A 21,676-nucleotide genomic window follows, 5' to 3' on the forward strand; every position below is an offset into this window, starting at 1 on the left:
ACTCCACATGTAACACGTCATCTCACCACCACCATCATGTGACTACTGCACCTGTAACTATTATATTATATACATCATATATTACAGTAACTCCACATGTAACACGTCATCTCACCACCACCATCATGTGACTACTGCGCCTGTAACTATTATATTCTATACATCATATATTACAGTAACTCCACATGTAACACGTCATCTCACCACCGCCATCATGTGACTACTGCGCCTGTAACTATTATATTATATTCTATACATCATATATTACAGTAACTCCACATGTAACACGTCATCTCACCACCTCCATCATGTGACTACTGCGCCTGTAACTATTATATTATATTCTATACATCATATATTACAGTAACTCCACATGTAACACGTCATCTCACCACCACCATCATGTGACTACTGCGCATGTAACTATTATATTCTATACATCATATATTACAGTAACTCCACATGTAACATGTCCTCTCACCACCGCCATCATGTGACTACTGCGCCTGTAACTATTATATTATATTCTATACATCATATATTACAGTAACTCCACATGTAACATGTCATCTCACCACCGCCATCATGTGACTACTGCGCCTGTAACTATTATATTCTATACATCATATATTACAGTAACTCCACATGTAACACGTCATCTCACCACCGCCATCATGTGACTGCTGCACCTGTAACTATTATATTATATTCTATACATCATATATTACAGTAACTCCACATGTAACATGTCATCTCACCACCGCCATCATGTGACTACTGCACCTGTAACTATTATATTATATACATCATATATTACAGTAACTCCACATGTAACATGTCATCTCACCACCGCCATCATGTGACTACTGCACCTGTAACTATTATATTATATTCTATACATCATATATTACAGTAACTCCACATGTAACATGTCATCTCACCACCACCATCATGTGACTACTGCGCCTGTAACTATTCTATACATCATATATTACAGTAACTCCACATGTAACATGTCATCTCACCACCACCATCATGTGACTACTGCGCCTGTAACTATTATATACATCATATATTACAGTAACTCCACATGTAACATGTCATCTCACCACCGCCATCATGTGACTACTGCACCTGTAACTATTATATTATATTCTATACATCATATATTACAGTAACTCCACATGTAACATGTCATCTCACCACCGCCATCATGTGACTACTGCGCCTGTAACTATTATATTATATTATATACATCATATATTACAGTAACTCCACATGTAACACGTCATCTCACCACCATCATCATGTGACTACTGCACCTGTAACTATTATATTATATTCTATACATCATATATTACAGTAACTCCACATGTAACACGTCATCTCACCACCACCATCATGTGACTACTGCGCCTGTAACTATTATATACATCATATATTACAGTAACTCCACATGTAACACGTCATCTCACCACCACCATCATGTGACTACTGCGCCTGTAACTATTATATTATATTCTATACATCATATATTACAGTAACTCCACATGTAACACGTCATCTCACCACCGCCATCATGTGACTACTGCGCCTGTAACTATTATATTATATTCTATACATCATATATTACAGTAACTCCACATGTAACACGTCATCTCACCACCACCATCATGTGACTACTGCGCCTGTAACTATTATATTATATACATCATATATTACAGTAACTCCACATGTAACACGTCATCTCACCACCGCCATCATGTGACTACTGCACCTGTAACTATTATATTATATACATCATATATTACAGTAACTCCACATGTAACATGTCATCTCACCACCGCCATCATGTGACTACTGCGCATGTAACTATTATATTCTATACATCATATATTACAGTAACTCCACATGTAACACGTCATCTCACCACCGTCATCATGTGACTACTGCGCCTGTAACTATTATATTCTATACATCATATATTACAGTAACTCCACATGTAACACGTCATCTCACCACCACCATCATGTGACTACTGCGCCTGTAACTATTATATTCTATACATCATATATTACAGTAACTCCACATGTAACACGTCATCTCACCACCTCCATCATGTGACTACTGCACCTGTAACTATTATATTATATTCTATACATCATATATTACAGTAACTCCACATGTAACACGTCATCTCACCACCACCATCATGTGACTACTGCACCTGTAACTATTATATTATATTCTATACATCATATATTACAGTAACTCCACATGTAACATGTCATCTCACCACCGCCATCATGTGACTACTGCGCCTGTAACTATTATATTCTATACATCATATATTACAGTAACTCCACATGTAACACGTCATCTCACCACCGCCATCATGTGACTACTGCACCTGTAACTATTATATTATATACATCATATATTACAGTAACTCCACATGTAACACGTCATCTCACCACCGCCATCATGTGACTACTGCGCCTGTAACTATTATATTATATTCTATACATCATATATTACAGTAACTCCACATGTAACACGTCATCTCACCACCGCCATCATGTGACTACTGCACCTGTAACTATTATATTATATTATATACATCATATATTACAGTAACTCCACATGTAACACGTCATCTCACCACCGCCATCATGTGACTACTGCACCTGTAACTATTATATTATATTATATACATCATATATTACAGTAACTCCACATGTAACACGTCATCTCACCACCGCCATCATGTGACTACTGCACCTGTAACTATTATATTATATTCTATACATCATATATTACAGTAACTCCACATGTAACACGTCATCTCACCACCTCCATCATGTGACTACTGCGCCTGTAACTATTATATTATATTCTATACATCATATATTACAGTAACTCCACATGTAACACGTCATCTCACCACCGCCATCATGTGACTACTGCGCCTGTAACTATTATATTATATACATCATATATTACAGTAACTCCACATGTAACATGTCATCTCACCACCGCCATCATGTGACTACTGTGCCTGTAACTATTATATTATATACATCATATATTACAGTAACTCCACATGTAACATGTCATCTCACCACCGCCATCATGTGACTACTGCACCTGTAACTATTATATTATATTCTATACATCATATATTACAGTAACTCCACATGTAACACGTCATCTCACCACCTCCATCATGTGACTACTGCGCCTGTAACTATTATATTATATACATCATATATTACAGTAACTCCACATGTAACACGTCATCTCACCACCACCATCATGTGACTACTGCACCTGTAACTATTATATTATATTCTATACATCATATATTACAGTAACTCCACATGTAACACGTCATCTCACCACCACCATCATGTGACTACTGCGCCTGTAACTATTATATTATATTCTATACATCATATATTACAGTAACTCCACATGTAACACATCATCTCACCACCGCCATCATGTGACTACTGCGCCTGTAACTATTATATTCTATACATCATATATTACAGTAACTCCACATGTAACACGTCATCTCACCACCGCCATCATGTGACTACTGCGCCTGTAACTATTATATTATATTCTATACATCATATATTACAGTAACTCCACATGTAACACGTCATCTCACCACCACCATCATGTGACTACTGCACCTGTAACTATTATATTATATTCTATACATCATATATTACAGTAACTCCACATGTAACATGTCATCTCACCACCGCCATCATGTGACTACTGCGTCTGTAACTATTATATTATATTATATTCTATACATCATATATTACAGTAACTCCACATGTAACACGTCATCTCACCACCGCCATCATGTGACTACTGCACCTGTAACTATTATATTATATTCTATACATCATATATTACAGTAACTCCACATGTAACACGTCATCTCACCACCGCCATCATGTGACTACTGCGCCTGTAACTATTATATTATATACATCATATATTACAGTAACTCCACATGTAACACGTCATCTCACCACCGCCATCATGTGACTACTGCGCCTGTAACTATTATATTATATACATCATATATTACAGTAACTCCACATGTAACACGTCATCTCACCACCACCATCATGTGACTACTGCGCCTGTAACTATTATATTCTATACATCATATATTACAGTAACTCCACATGTAACACATCATCTCACCACCACCATCATGTGACTACTGCACCTGTAACTATTATATTATATACATCATATATTACAGTAACTCCACATGTAACACGTCATCTCACCACCGCCATCATGTGACTACTGCACCTGTAACTATTATATTATATTCTATACATCATATATTACAGTAACTCCACATGTAACACGTCATCTCACCACCGCCATCATGTGACTACTGCGCCTGTAACTATTATATTATATTCTATACATCATATATTACAGTAACTCCACATGTAACACATCATCTCACCACCACCATCATGTGACTACTGCACCTGTAACTATTATATTATATACATCATATATTACAGTAACTCCACATGTAACACGTCATCTCACCACCACCATCATGTGACTACTGCGCCTGTAACTATTATATTATATTATATACATCATATATTACAGTAACTCCACATGTAACACGTCATCTCACCACCGCCATCATGTGACTACTGCACCTGTAACTATTATATTATATTCTATACATCATATATTACAGTAACTCCACATGTAACACGTCATCTCACCACCACCATCATGTGACTACTGCGCCTGTAACTATTATATTATATTCTATACATCATATATTACAGTAACTCCACATGTAACACGTCATCTCACCACCGCCATCATGTGACTACTGCACCTGTAACTATTATATTATATACATCATATATTACAGTAACTCCACATGTAACACGTCATCTCACCACCGCCATCATGTGACTACTGCGCCTGTAACTATTATATTATATACATCATATATTACAGTAACTCCACATGTAACACGTCATCTCACCACCGCCATCATGTGACTACTGCACCTGTAACTATTATATTATATACATCATATATTACAGTAACTCCACATGTAACACGTCATCTCACCACCACCATCATGTGACTACTGCACCTGTAACTATTATATTATATTCTATACATCATATATTACAGTAACTCCACATGTAACACGTCATCTCACCACCGCCATCATGTGACTACTGCACCTGTAACTATTATATTATATTCTATACATCATATATTACAGTAACTCCACATGTAACACGTCATCTCACCACCACCATCATGTGACTACTGCACCTGTAACTATTATATTATATTCTATACATCATATATTACAGTAACTACACATGTAACATGTCATCTCACCACCGCCATCATGTGACTACTGCACCTGTAACTATTATATTATATACATCATATATTACAGTAACTCCACGTGTAACACGTCATCTCACCACCGCCATCATGTGACTACTGCGCCTGTAACTATTATATTATATACATCATATATTACAGTAACTCCTCATGTAACACGTCATCTCACCACCGCCATCATGTGACTACTGCGCCTGTAACTATTATATTATATTCTATACATCATATATTACAGTAACTCCACATGTAACACGTCATCTCACCACCACCATCATGTGACTACTGCACCTGTAACTATTATATTATATTATATACATCATATATTACAGTAACTCCACATGTAACACGTCATCTCACCACCGCCATCATGTGACTACTGCACCTGTAACTATTATATTATATTCTATACATCATATATTACAGTAACTCCACATGTAACACGTCATCTCACCACCACCATCATGTGACTACTGCACCTGTAACTATTATATTATATACATCATATATTACAGTAACTCCACATGTAACACGTCATCTCACCACCACCATCATGTGACTACTGCGCCTGTAACTATTATATTATATTCTATACATCATATATTACAGTAACTCCACATGTAACACGTCATCTCACCACCGCCATCATGTGACTACTGCACCTGTAACTATTATATTATATTCTATACATCATATATTACAGTAACTCCACATGTAACACGTCATCTCACCACCACCATCATGTGACTACTGCACCTGTAACTATTATATTATATACATCATATATTACAGTAACTCCACATGTAACACGTCATCTCACCACCGCCATCATGTGACTACTGCACCTGTAACTATAAATTATATTCTATACATCATATATTACAGTAACTCCACATATAACACGTCATCTCACCACCGCCATCATGTGACTACTGCGCCTGTAACTATTATATTATATACATCATATATTACAGTAACTCCACATGTAACACATCATCTCACCACCACCATCATGTGACTACTGCGCCTGTAACTATTATATTATATACATCATATATTACAGTAACTCCACATGTAACACGTCATCTCACCACCGCCATCATGTGACTACTGCGCCTGTAACTATTATATTATATACATCATATATTACAGTAACTCCACATGTAACACGTCATCTCACCACCGCCATCATGTGACTACTGCGCCTGTAACTATTATATTATATACATCATATATTACAGTAACTCCACATGTAACACATCATCTCACCACCGCCATCATGTGACTACTGCGCCTGTAACTATTATATTATATACATCATATATTACAGTAACTCCACATGTAACACGTCATCTCACCACCGCCATCATGTGACTACTGCGCCTGTAACTATTATATTATATACATCATATATTACAGTAACTCCACATGTAACACGTCATCTCACCACCACCATCATGTGACTACTGCACCTGTAACGATTATATTATATTATATACATCATATATTACAGTAACTCCACATGTAACACGTCATCTCACCGCCACCATCATGTGACTACTGCACCTGTAACTATTATATTATATTCTATACATCATATATTACAGTAACTCCACATGTAACACGTCATCTCACCACCACCATCATGTGACTACTGCACCTGTAACTATTATATTATATTCTATACATCATATATTACAGTAACTCCACATGTAACACGTCATCTCACCACCACCATCATGTGACTACTGCACCTGTAACTATTATATTATATACATCATATATTACAGTAACTCCACGTGTAACACGTCATCTCACCACCGCCATCATGTGACTACTGCACCTGTAACTATTATATTATATACATCATATATTACAGTAACTCCACGTGTAACACGTCATCTCACCACCGCCATCATGTGACTACTGCGCCTGTAACTATTATATTATATTCTATACATCATATATTACAGTAACTCCACATGTAACATGTCATCTCACCACCACCATCATGTGACTACTGCGCCTGTAACTATTATATTATATACATCATATATTACAGTAACTCCTCATGTAACACGTCATCTCACCACCACCATCATGTGACTACTGCGCCTGTAACTATTATATTATATTCTATACATCATATATTACAGTAACTCCACATGTAACACGTCATCTCACCACCGCCATCATGTGACTACTGCGCCTGTAACTATTATATTATATTATATACATCATATATTACAGTAACTCCACATGTAACACGTCATCTCACCACCGCCATCATGTGACTACTGCGCCTGTAACTATTATATTATATACATCATATATTACAGTAACTCCACATGTAACATGTCATCTCACCACCACCATCATGTGACTACTGCGCCTGTAACTATTATATTATATACATCATATATTACAGTAACTCCACATGTAACACGTCATCTCACCACCACCATCATGTGACTACTGCGCCTGTAACTATTATATTCTATACATCATATATTACAGTAACTCCACATGTAACACGTCATCTCACCACCGCCATCATGTGACTACTGCACCTGTAACTATTATATTATATTCTATACATCATATATTACAGTAACTCCACATGTAACACGTCATCTCACCACCGCCATCATGTGACTACTGCACCTGTAACTATTATATTATATTCTATACATCATATATTACAGTAACTCCACATGTAACACGTCATCTCACCACCTCCATCATGTGACTACTGCGCCTGTAACTATTATATTATATACATCATATATTACAGTAACTCCACATGTAACACGTCATCTCACCACAACCATCATGTGACTACTGCTCCTGTAACTATTATATTATATTCTATACATCATATATTACAGTAACTCCACATGTAACACGTCATCTCACCACCACCATCATGTGACTACTGCGCCTGTAACTATTATATTATATACATCATATATTACAGTAACTCCACATGTAACACGTCATCTCACCACCACCATCATGTGACTACTGCACCTGTAACTATTATATTATATTATATACATCATATATTACAGTAACTCCACATGTAACATGTCATCTCACCACCACCATCATGTGACTACTGCTCCTGTAACTATTATATTATATTCTATACATCATATATTACAGTAACTCCACATGTAACACGTCATCTCACCACCACCATCATGTGACTACTGCGCCTGTAACTATTATATTATATACATCATATATTACAGTAACTCCACATGTAACACGTCATCTCACCACCACCATCATGTGACTACTGCACCTGTAACTATTATATTATATTATATACATCATATATTACAGTAACTCCACATGTAACACGTCATCTCACCACCTCCATCATGTGACTACTGCACCTGTAACTATTATATTCTATACATCATATATTACAGTAACTCCACATGTAACATGTCACCTCACCACCGCCATCATGTGACTACTGCACCTGTAACGATTATATTATATTCTATACATCATATATTACAGTAACTCCACATGTAACACGTCATCTCACCACCGCCATCATGTGACTACTGCGCCTGTAACTATTATATTATATTCTATACATCATATATTACAGTAACTCCACATGTAACACGTCATCTCACCACCGCCATCATGTGACTACTGCACCTGTAACTATTATATTATATACATCATATATTACAGTAACTCCACATGTAACACGTCATCTCACCACCGCCATCATGTGACTACTTCACCTGTAACTATTATATTATATTCTATACATCATATATTACAGTAACTCCACATGTAACACGTCATCTCACCACCGCCATCATGTGACTACTGCGCCTGTAACTATTATATTCTATACATCATATATTACAGTAACTCCACATGTAACACGTCATCTCACCACCGCCATCATGTGACTACTGCGCCTGTAACTATTATATTATATTCTATACATCATATATTACAGTAACTCCACATGTAACATGTCATCTAATCACCGCCATCATGTGACTACTGCACCTGTAACTATTATATTATATTCTATACATCATATATTACAGTAACTCCACATGTAACATGTCATCTCACCACCACCATCATGTGACTACTGCGCCTGTAACTATTATATTATATTCTATACATCATATATTACAGTAACTCCACATGTAACACGTCATCTCACCATCGCCATCATGTGACTACTGCACCTGTAACTATTATATTATATTCTATACATCATATATTACAGTAACTCCACATGTAACACGTCATCTCACCACCACCATCATGTGACTACTGCACCTGTAACTATTATATTATATTCTATACATCATATATTACAGTAACTCCACATGTAACACGTCATCTCACCACCGCCATCATGTGACTACTGCACCTGTAACTATTATATTATATTCTATACATCATATATTACAGTAACTCCACATGTAACACGTCATCTCACCACCGCCATCATGTGACTACTGCGCCTGTAACTATTATATTATATTCTATACATCATATATTACAGTAACTCCACATGTAACACGTCATCTCACCACCACCATCATGTGACTACTGCACCTGTAACTATTATATTATATACATCATATATTACAGTAACTCCACATGTAACACGTCATCTCACCACCACCATCATGTGACTACTGCGCCTGTAACTATTATATTCTATACATCATATATTACAGTAACTCCACATGTAACACGTCATCTCACCACCGCCATCATGTGACTACTGCGCCTGTAACTATTATATTATATTCTATACATCATATATTACAGTAACTCCACATGTAACACGTCATCTCACCACCTCCATCATGTGACTACTGCGCCTGTAACTATTATATTATATTCTATACATCATATATTACAGTAACTCCACATGTAACACGTCATCTCACCACCACCATCATGTGACTACTGCGCATGTAACTATTATATTCTATACATCATATATTACAGTAACTCCACATGTAACACGTCATCTCACCACCGCCATCATGTGACTGCTGCACCTGTAACTATTATATTATATTCTATACATCATATATTACAGTAACTCCACATGTAACATGTCATCTCACCACCGCCATCATGTGACTACTGCACCTGTAACTATTATATTATATACATCATATATTACAGTAACTCCACATGTAACATGTCATCTCACCACCGCCATCATGTGACTACTGCACCTGTAACTATTATATTATATTCTATACATCATATATTACAGTAACTCCACATGTAACATGTCATCTCACCACCACCATCATGTGACTACTGCGCCTGTAACTATTCTATACATCATATATTACAGTAACTCCACATGTAACATGTCATCTCACCACCACCATCATGTGACTACTGCGCCTGTAACTATTATATACATCATATATTACAGTAACTCCACATGTAACATGTCATCTCACCACCGCCATCATGTGACTACTGCACCTGTAACTATTATATTATATTCTATACATCATATATTACAGTAACTCCACATGTAACATGTCATCTCACCACCGCCATCATGTGACTACTGCGCCTGTAACTATTATATTATATTATATACATCATATATTACAGTAACTCCACATGTAACACGTCATCTCACCACCATCATCATGTGACTACTGCACCTGTAACTATTATATTATATTCTATACATCATATATTACAGTAACTCCACATGTAACACGTCATCTCACCACCACCATCATGTGACTACTGCGCCTGTAACTATTATATACATCATATATTACAGTAACTCCACATGTAACACGTCATCTCACCACCACCATCATGTGACTACTGCGCCTGTAACTATTATATTATATTCTATACATCATATATTACAGTAACTCCACATGTAACACGTCATCTCACCACCGCCATCATGTGACTACTGCGCCTGTAACTATTATATTATATTCTATACATCATATATTACAGTAACTCCACATGTAACACGTCATCTCACCACCACCATCATGTGACTACTGCGCCTGTAACTATTATATTATATACATCATATATTACAGTAACTCCACATGTAACACGTCATCTCACCACCGCCATCATGTGACTACTGCACCTGTAACTATTATATTATATACATCATATATTACAGTAACTCCACATGTAACATGTCATCTCACCACCGCCATCATGTGACTACTGCGCATGTAACTATTATATTCTATACATCATATATTACAGTAACTCCACATGTAACACGTCATCTCACCACCGTCATCATGTGACTACTGCGCCTGTAACTATTATATTCTATACATCATATATTACAGTAACTCCACATGTAACACGTCATCTCACCACCACCATCATGTGACTACTGCGCCTGTAACTATTATATTCTATACATCATATATTACAGTAACTCCACATGTAACACGTCATCTCACCACCTCCATCATGTGACTACTGCACCTGTAACTATTATATTATATTCTATACATCATATATTACAGTAACTCCACATGTAACACGTCATCTCACCACCACCATCATGTGACTACTGCACCTGTAACTATTATATTATATTCTATACATCATATATTACAGTAACTCCACATGTAACATGTCATCTCACCACCGCCATCATGTGACTACTGCGCCTGTAACTATTATATTCTATACATCATATATTACAGTAACTCCACATGTAACACGTCATCTCACCACCGCCATCATGTGACTACTGCACCTGTAACTATTATATTATATACATCATATATTACAGTAACTCCACATGTAACACGTCATCTCACCACCGCCATCATGTGACTACTGCGCCTGTAACTATTATATTATATTCTATACATCATATATTACAGTAACTCCACATGTAACACGTCATCTCACCACCGCCATCATGTGACTACTGCACCTGTAACTATTATATTATATTATATACATCATATATTACAGTAACTCCACATGTAACACGTCATCTCACCACCGCCATCATGTGACTACTGCACCTGTAACTATTATATTATATTATATACATCATATATTACAGTAACTCCACATGTAACACGTCATCTCACCACCGCCATCATGTGACTACTGCACCTGTAACTATTATATTATATTCTATACATCATATATTACAGTAACTCCACATGTAACACGTCATCTCACCACCTCCATCATGTGACTACTGCGCCTGTAACTATTATATTATATTCTATACATCATATATTACAGTAACTCCACATGTAACACGTCATCTCACCACCGCCATCATGTGACTACTGCGCCTGTAACTATTATATTATATACATCATATATTACAGTAACTCCACATGTAACATGTCATCTCACCACCGCCATCATGTGACTACTGTGCCTGTAACTATTATATTATATACATCATATATTACAGTAACTCCACATGTAACATGTCATCTCACCACCGCCATCATGTGACTACTGCACCTGTAACTATTATATTATATTCTATACATCATATATTACAGTAACTCCACATGTAACACGTCATCTCACCACCTCCATCATGTGACTACTGCGCCTGTAACTATTATATTATATACATCATATATTACAGTAACTCCACATGTAACACGTCATCTCACCACCACCATCATGTGACTACTGCACCTGTAACTATTATATTATATTCTATACATCATATATTACAGTAACTCCACATGTAACACGTCATCTCACCACCACCATCATGTGACTACTGCGCCTGTAACTATTATATTATATTCTATACATCATATATTACAGTAACTCCACATGTAACACATCATCTCACCACCGCCATCATGTGACTACTGCGCCTGTAACTATTATATTCTATACATCATATATTACAGTAACTCCACATGTAACACGTCATCTCACCACCGCCATCATGTGACTACTGCGCCTGTAACTATTATATTATATTCTATACATCATATATTACAGTAACTCCACATGTAACACGTCATCTCACCACCACCATCATGTGACTACTGCACCTGTAACTATTATATTATATTCTATACATCATATATTACAGTAACTCCACATGTAACATGTCATCTCACCACCGCCATCATGTGACTACTGCGTCTGTAACTATTATATTATATTATATTCTATACATCATATATTACAGTAACTCCACATGTAACACGTCATCTCACCACCGCCATCATGTGACTACTGCACCTGTAACTATTATATTATATTCTATACATCATATATTACAGTAACTCCACATGTAACACGTCATCTCACCACCGCCATCATGTGACTACTGCGCCTGTAACTATTATATTATATTCTATACATCATATATTCCAGTAACTCCACATGTAACACGTCATCTCACCACCACCATCATGTGACTACTGCGCCTGTAACTATTATATTATATTCTATACATCATATATTACAGTAACTCCACATGTAACATGTCATCTCACCACCACCATCATGTGACTACTGCGCCTGTAACTATTATATTATATACATCATATATTACAGTAACTCCACATGTAACACGTCATCTCACCACCACCATCATGTGACTACTGCGCCTGTAACTATTATATTCTATACATCATATATTACAGTAACTCCACATGTAACACATCATCTCACCACCACCATCATGTGACTACTGCACCTGTAACTATTATATTATATACATCATATATTACAGTAACTCCACATGTAACACGTCATCTCACCACCGCCATCATGTGACTACTGCACCTGTAACTATTATATTATATTCTATACATCATATATTACAGTAACTCCACATGTAACACGTCATCTCACCACCGCCATCATGTGACTACTGCGCCTGTAACTATTATATTATATTCTATACATCATATATTACAGTAACTCCACATGTAACACATCATCTCACCACCACCATCATGTGACTACTGCACCTGTAACTATTATATTATATACATCATATATTACAGTAACTCCACATGTAACACGTCATCTCACCACCACCATCATGTGACTACTGCGCCTGTAACTATTATATTATATTATATACATCATATATTACAGTAACTCCACATGTAACACGTCATCTCACCACCGCCATCATGTGACTACTGCACCTGTAACTATTATATTATATTCTATACATCATATATTACAGTAACTCCACATGTAACACGTCATCTCACCACCACCATCATGTGACTACTGCGCCTGTAACTATTATATTATATTCTATACATCATATATTACAGTAACTCCACATGTAACACGTCATCTCACCACCGCCATCATGTGACTACTGCACCTGTAACTATTATATTATATACATCATATATTACAGTAACTCCACATGTAACACGTCATCTCACCACCGCCATCATGTGACTACTGCGCCTGTAACTATTATATTATATACATCATATATTACAGTAACTCCACATGTAACACGTCATCTCACCACCGCCATCATGTGACTACTGCACCTGTAACTATTATATTATATACATCATATATTACAGTAACTCCACATGTAACACGTCATCTCACCACCACCATCATGTGACTACTGCACCTGTAACTATTATATTATATTCTATACATCATATATTACAGTAACTCCACATGTAACACGTCATCTCACCACCGCCATCATGTGACTACTGCACCTGTAACTATTATATTATATTCTATACATCATATATTACAGTAACTCCACATGTAACACGTCATCTCACCACCACCATCATGTGACTACTGCACCTGTAACTATTATATTATATTCTATACATCATATATTACAGTAACTACACATGTAACATGTCATCTCACCACCGCCATCATGTGACTACTGCACCTGTAACTATTATATTATATACATCATATATTACAGTAACTCCACGTGTAACACGTCATCTCACCACCGCCATCATGTGACTACTGCGCCTGTAACTATTATATTATATACATCATATATTACAGTAACTCCTCATGTAACACGTCATCTCACCACCGCCATCATGTGACTACTGCGCCTGTAACTATTATATTATATTCTATACATCATATATTACAGTAACTCCACATGTAACACGTCATCTCACCACCACCATCATGTGACTACTGCACCTGTAACTATTATATTATATTATATACATCATATATTACAGTAACTCCACATGTAACACGTCATCTCACCACCGCCATCATGTGACTACTGCACCTGTAACTATTATATTATATTCTATACATCATATATTACAGTAACTCCACATGTAACACGTCATCTCACCACCACCATCATGTGACTACTGCACCTGTAACTATTATATTATATACATCATATATTACAGTAACTCCACATGTAACACGTCATCTCACCACCACCATCATGTGACTACTGCGCCTGTAACTATTATATTATATTCTATACATCATATATTACAGTAACTCCACATGTAACACGTCATCTCACCACCGCCATCATGTGACTACTGCACCTGTAACTATTATATTATATTCTATACATCATATATTACAGTAACTCCACATGTAACACGTCATCTCACCACCACCATCATGTGACTACTGCACCTGTAACTATTATATTATATACATCATATATTACAGTAACTCCACATGTAACACGTCATCTCACCACCGCCATCATGTGACTACTGCACCTGTAACTATAAATTATATTCTATACATCATATATTACAGTAACTCCACATATAACACGTCATCTCACCACCGCCATCATGTGACTACTGCGCCTGTAACTATTATATTATATACATCATATATTACAGTAACTCCACATGTAACACATCATCTCACCACCACCATCATGTGACTACTGCGCCTGTAACTATTATATTATATACATCATATATTACAGTAACTCCACATGTAACACGTCATCTCACCACCGCCATCATGTGACTACTGCGCCTGTAACTATTATATTATATACATCATATATTACAGTAACTCCACATGTAACACGTCATCTCACCACCGCCATCATGTGACTACTGCGCCTGTAACTATTATATTATATACATCATATATTACAGTAACTCCACATGTAACACATCATCACCACCGCCATCATGTGACTACTGCGCCTGTAACTATTATATTATATACATCATATATTACAGTAACTCCACATGTAACATGTCATCTCACCACCACCATCATCATGTGACTACTGCACCTGTAACTATTATATTATATACATCATATATTACAGTAACTCCTCATGTAACACGTCATCTCACCACCACCATCATGTGACTACTGCGCCTGTAACTATTATATTATATTCTATACATCATATATTACAGTAACTCCACATGTAACACGTCATCTCACCACCGCCATCATGTGACTACTGTGCCTGTAACTATTATATTATATTATATACATCATATATTACAGTAACTCCACATGTAACACGTCATCTCACCACCGCCATCATGTGACTACTGCGCCTGTAACTATTATATTATATACATCATATATTACAGTAACTCCACATGTAACATGTCATCTCACCACCACCATCATGTGACTACTGCGCCTGTAACTATTATATTATATACATCATATATTACAGTAACTCCACATGTAACACGTCATCTCACCACCACCATCATGTGACTACTGCGCCTGTAACTATTATATTATATTCTATACATCATATATTACAGTAACTCCACATGTAACACGTCATCTCACCACCACCATCATGTGACTACTGCGCCAGTAACTATTATATTATATACATCATATATTACAGTAACTCCACATGTAACACGTCATCTCATCACCACCATCATGTGACTACTGCGCCTGTAACTATTATATTCTATACATCATATATTACAGTAACTCCACATGTAACACGTCATCTCACCACCGCCATCATGTGACTACTGCACCTGTAACTATTATATTATATTCTATACATCATATATTACAGTAACTCCACATGTAACACGTCATCTCACCACCGCCATCATGTGACTACTGCGCCTGTAACTATTATATTATATTCTATACATCATATATTACAGTAACTCCACATGTAACACGTCATCTCACCACCGCCATCATGTGACTACTGCACCTGTAACTATTATATTATATTCTATACATCATATATTACAGTAACTCCACATGTAACACGTCATCTCACCACCACCATCATGTGACTACTGCACCTGTAACTATTATATTATATTCTATACATCATATATTACAGTAACTCCACATGTAACAGGTCATCTCACCACCGCCATCATGTGACTACTGCACCTGTAACTATTATATTATATACATCATATATTACAGTAACTCCACATGTAACACGTCATCTCACCACCACCATCATCATGTGACTACTGCACCTGTAACTATTATATTATATTCTATACATCATATATTACAGTAACTCCACATGTAACACGTCATCTCACCACCACCATCATGTGACTACTGCACCTGTAACTATTATATTATATACATCATATATTACAGTAACTCCACATGTAACACGTCATCACACCACCACCATCATGTGACTACTGCGCCTGTAACTATTATATTCTATACATCATATATTACAGTAACTCCACATGTAACATGTCATCTCACCACCGCTATCATGTGACTACTGCGCATGTAACTATTATATTCTATACATCATATATTACAGTAACTCCACATGTAACAGGTCATCTCACCACCACCATCATGTGACTACTGCGCCTGTAACTATTATATTATATTCTATACATCATATATTACAGTAACTCCACATGTAACATGTCATCTCACCACCACCATCATGTGACTACTGCACCTGTAACTATTATATTATATACATCATATATTACAGTAACTCCACATGTAACACGTCATCTCACCACCACCATCATGTGACTACTGCGCCTGTAACTATTATATTATATACATCATATATTACAGTAACTCCACATTTAACACGTCATCTCACCACCACCATCATGTGACTACTGCACCTGTAACTATTATATTCTATACATCATATATTACAGTAACTCCACATGTAACACGTCATCTCACCACCACCATCATGTGACTACTGCGCCTGTAACTATTATATTATATTCTATACATCATATATTACAGTAACTCCACATGTAACACGTCATCTCACCACCGCCATCATGTGACTACTGCACCTATTATATTCTATACATCATATATTACAGTAACTCCACATGTAACACGTCATCTCACCACCACCATCATGTGACTACTGCGCCTGTAACTATTATATTATATTCTATACATCATATATTACAGTAACTCCACATGTAACATGTAATCTCACCACCGCCATCATGTGACTACTGCACCTGTAACTATTATATTATATACATCATATATTACAGTAACTCCACATGTAACACGTCATCTCACCACCGCCATCATGTGACTACTGCACCTGTAACTATTATATTATATTCTATACATCATATATTACAGTAACTCCACATGTAACACGTCATCTCACCACCGCCATCATGTGACTACTGCGCCTGTAACTATTATATTATATACATCATATATTACAGTAACTCCACATGTAACACGTCATCTCACCACCGCCATCATGTGACTACTGCGCCTGTGAAAGTCAAGTCCCGCAACAAACGCCATTGTTCCCAGAATCCTCTGCGGCTCCACCGCGTGTTCACAGCAACGCTGCAGGTTACACATATATAAAAAAGAAAGCGTCACGTGACCCCTGCAGCCAATCACAGGCCGGAGAGGTCACATGTCATTATAGGGGTCACCTGGACACAGAGCAGCCGGAAGAGCAGGGACGTGTTGCTATGGTAACGCTCGGAGAGGTGAGGATCGGCCATGTTGTATTTCTGTAGTAGATATTTGGGAGGATTATACGTCCACCATTTGGGGTGAATATTCGGGGTGATTTCCTTGCGTGTTGTGGGTCGTATTCGCTACGTGTGAACATTCCCTTAAACCGCACGGTGAGCGACATTAAAGCGGCTCTGTCACCAGATTATAAGTGCTCTATCTCCTACATAATGTGATCGGCGCTGTAATGTAGAGAACAGTGGTTTTTATTTTGGAAAACGATAATTTTCAGCAAGTTATGAACAATTTTAGATTTATGCTAATGAGTTTCTTAATAGACAACTGGGCGGGTTTACCTTTTTACCAAGTGGGCGTTGTACAGAGGCGTGTATGAGGCTGTCCAATCAGTGACCAATCAGCGTCATACACTTCTCTCCATTCATTTTTAGCAGTACTCGTTTTCAGCCAGGATGCGATGTCTATTCATACTCCCGACACTTTGGTAAAGTTTCTGTGAATGACAGCACGGCGTGATCTCGCGAGATCACGCCGTGCTGTGTGAGTAAATCCACAAGAAACTTTACCGCGCTGATCAGATTATGTAGGAGATAGGGCATTTATAATCTGGCGACAGAGCCTCTTTAACAAGAAATGTATAAAAGTCAGTGAATAAGTTGTATGTAGTGAATATAATGTCATTACAAAATACGACTCGTCCCACAAAACACCCGAGCACTACAAAGACCAGAAATAAGAACTTACCCCAAAGAGGCCGGCACTGAAGGGGTTAAATACCTGCTCAGTCTGGGGTTAGGCGTCCAGTGGGCGGGGTCACTCAATGATTGACAGCTCTCTGTATACACACTCATACAGGGGTGACTGATAACAGAGAAAACACCCGATCAGCGCTGCTCTCTGCCTCTTACACGGAAATAGCTAAAGGACCTGTGAAGACGTCATCACCACGTGACCGGGGCAGGAGGAGCGGAGCTTATCAGCATAAAGAAGTGGTGGATGGAGGACCTGTGACGACATTAAGATCAGGTGACTGATGCATCAGGGGGCGGAGCTTAGAAGTGGCAAGTATTAGCGATGGATGAAGGACAAGAGATGATGATCACGTGACATTAGAGGCGGAGCTCTGTCAAGGGACGGGTCTCCTGTGCTGTGCGGAGAAGTGATGATGATCACGTGACATTAGGGGTCATGAGGCTCATATGACCGGGGTAGGAGCGGCGGAGCTTATCAGAGGAGTGGAGAAGATATAGATAAATTACCTGTAACGATGATCACATGACATGAGGGGCGGAGCTCTGAGGGGGCGGGGCTCCTATGCTGTGTGGACGAGTGATTAATTCAGTGTTTTCTTCTATAGGGTGTCAGCAATTGTGTGAGAGCTGGAGCCAGGGGAATGCTGGGAGTTGTAATCCTCTCTTATACCCCTTCCTGTAATGATATCCCATAATAACATCCAGGACATGCTGGGAGTTGTAATCCTCTCTTATACCCCTTCCTGTAATGATATCCCATAACATCCTGGACATGCTGGGAGTTGTAATCCTCTCTTATACCCCTTCCTGTAATGATATCCCATAACATCCAGGACATGCTGGGAGTTGTAGTTCTCTCATATGTCCTCCCTGTAATGTCCTCAGATATCACATATACCTAACCTGGATATGCTGGGAGTTGTAGTTCTCTCCTCTTATACCCCCGTCACAGTAATGTCCTCAGATAACACATATCCCTAACCTGGATATGCTGGGAGTTGTAGTTCTCTCTTATACCTCCTTGTAATGATATCACGTAATAACAGTTTGGACATGATGCAAGTTGTAGTTCTCTCCTCTTATAATCCTCCCTCTAATGATGTCACATCATAACAGTCTGGACATGCTGGGAGTTGTAGTTCTCTCCTCTTACACCTCCTCCCTGTAATGTCTTCTGATATCCCATAATAACAGCCTGGACATGCTGGGAGTTGTAGTTCTCTCCTCTTATACCTCCTCCCTGTAATGATATCACATAATAAGTCTGTACACGCTGGGAGTTGTAGTTCGGCTTTTCTGCACCCATAGATACAGTGTGGCGCCCCCTGGTGTACACAACTTTGTTCTGTGGGGGTCTCTGAGACCATTGTGGGGGAGGATCTTCTACAGTTCTTGGTGAATGACCTTCCCATCTGCTCTACAATTAGACCTTCCACTCATTATTGAAAGGGGCAGAGGATCGGATCTCCGCGGGGGAGGGGAGACAACAAACCTCGTCCAGTTATAGCAAAATACCTCAACTGGATGAC

At 37.7% G+C, this 21,676-nt stretch overlaps 1 protein-coding gene across 1 annotated transcript in view; it reads right to left on the reverse strand.

The window, feature by feature from the left end:
* LOC142656098 (uncharacterized) overlaps positions 1 to 20,328 on the reverse strand; it is an 88,638-nt gene extending 68,310 nt beyond the window's left edge. The window contains exon 1 of the mRNA XM_075831009.1: positions 20,140 to 20,328. The gene's annotated coding sequence lies outside the window, so the exon portion shown is untranslated. The remainder of the gene's footprint in view (positions 1 to 20,139) is intronic.
* Between the last annotated feature and the right edge of the window lie 1,348 nt (positions 20,329 to 21,676).

This window comes from Rhinoderma darwinii, chromosome 1 (assembly GCF_050947455.1).
Source record: "Rhinoderma darwinii isolate aRhiDar2 chromosome 1, aRhiDar2.hap1, whole genome shotgun sequence".
NCBI lineage: Eukaryota > Metazoa > Chordata > Amphibia > Anura > Rhinodermatidae > Rhinoderma > Rhinoderma darwinii.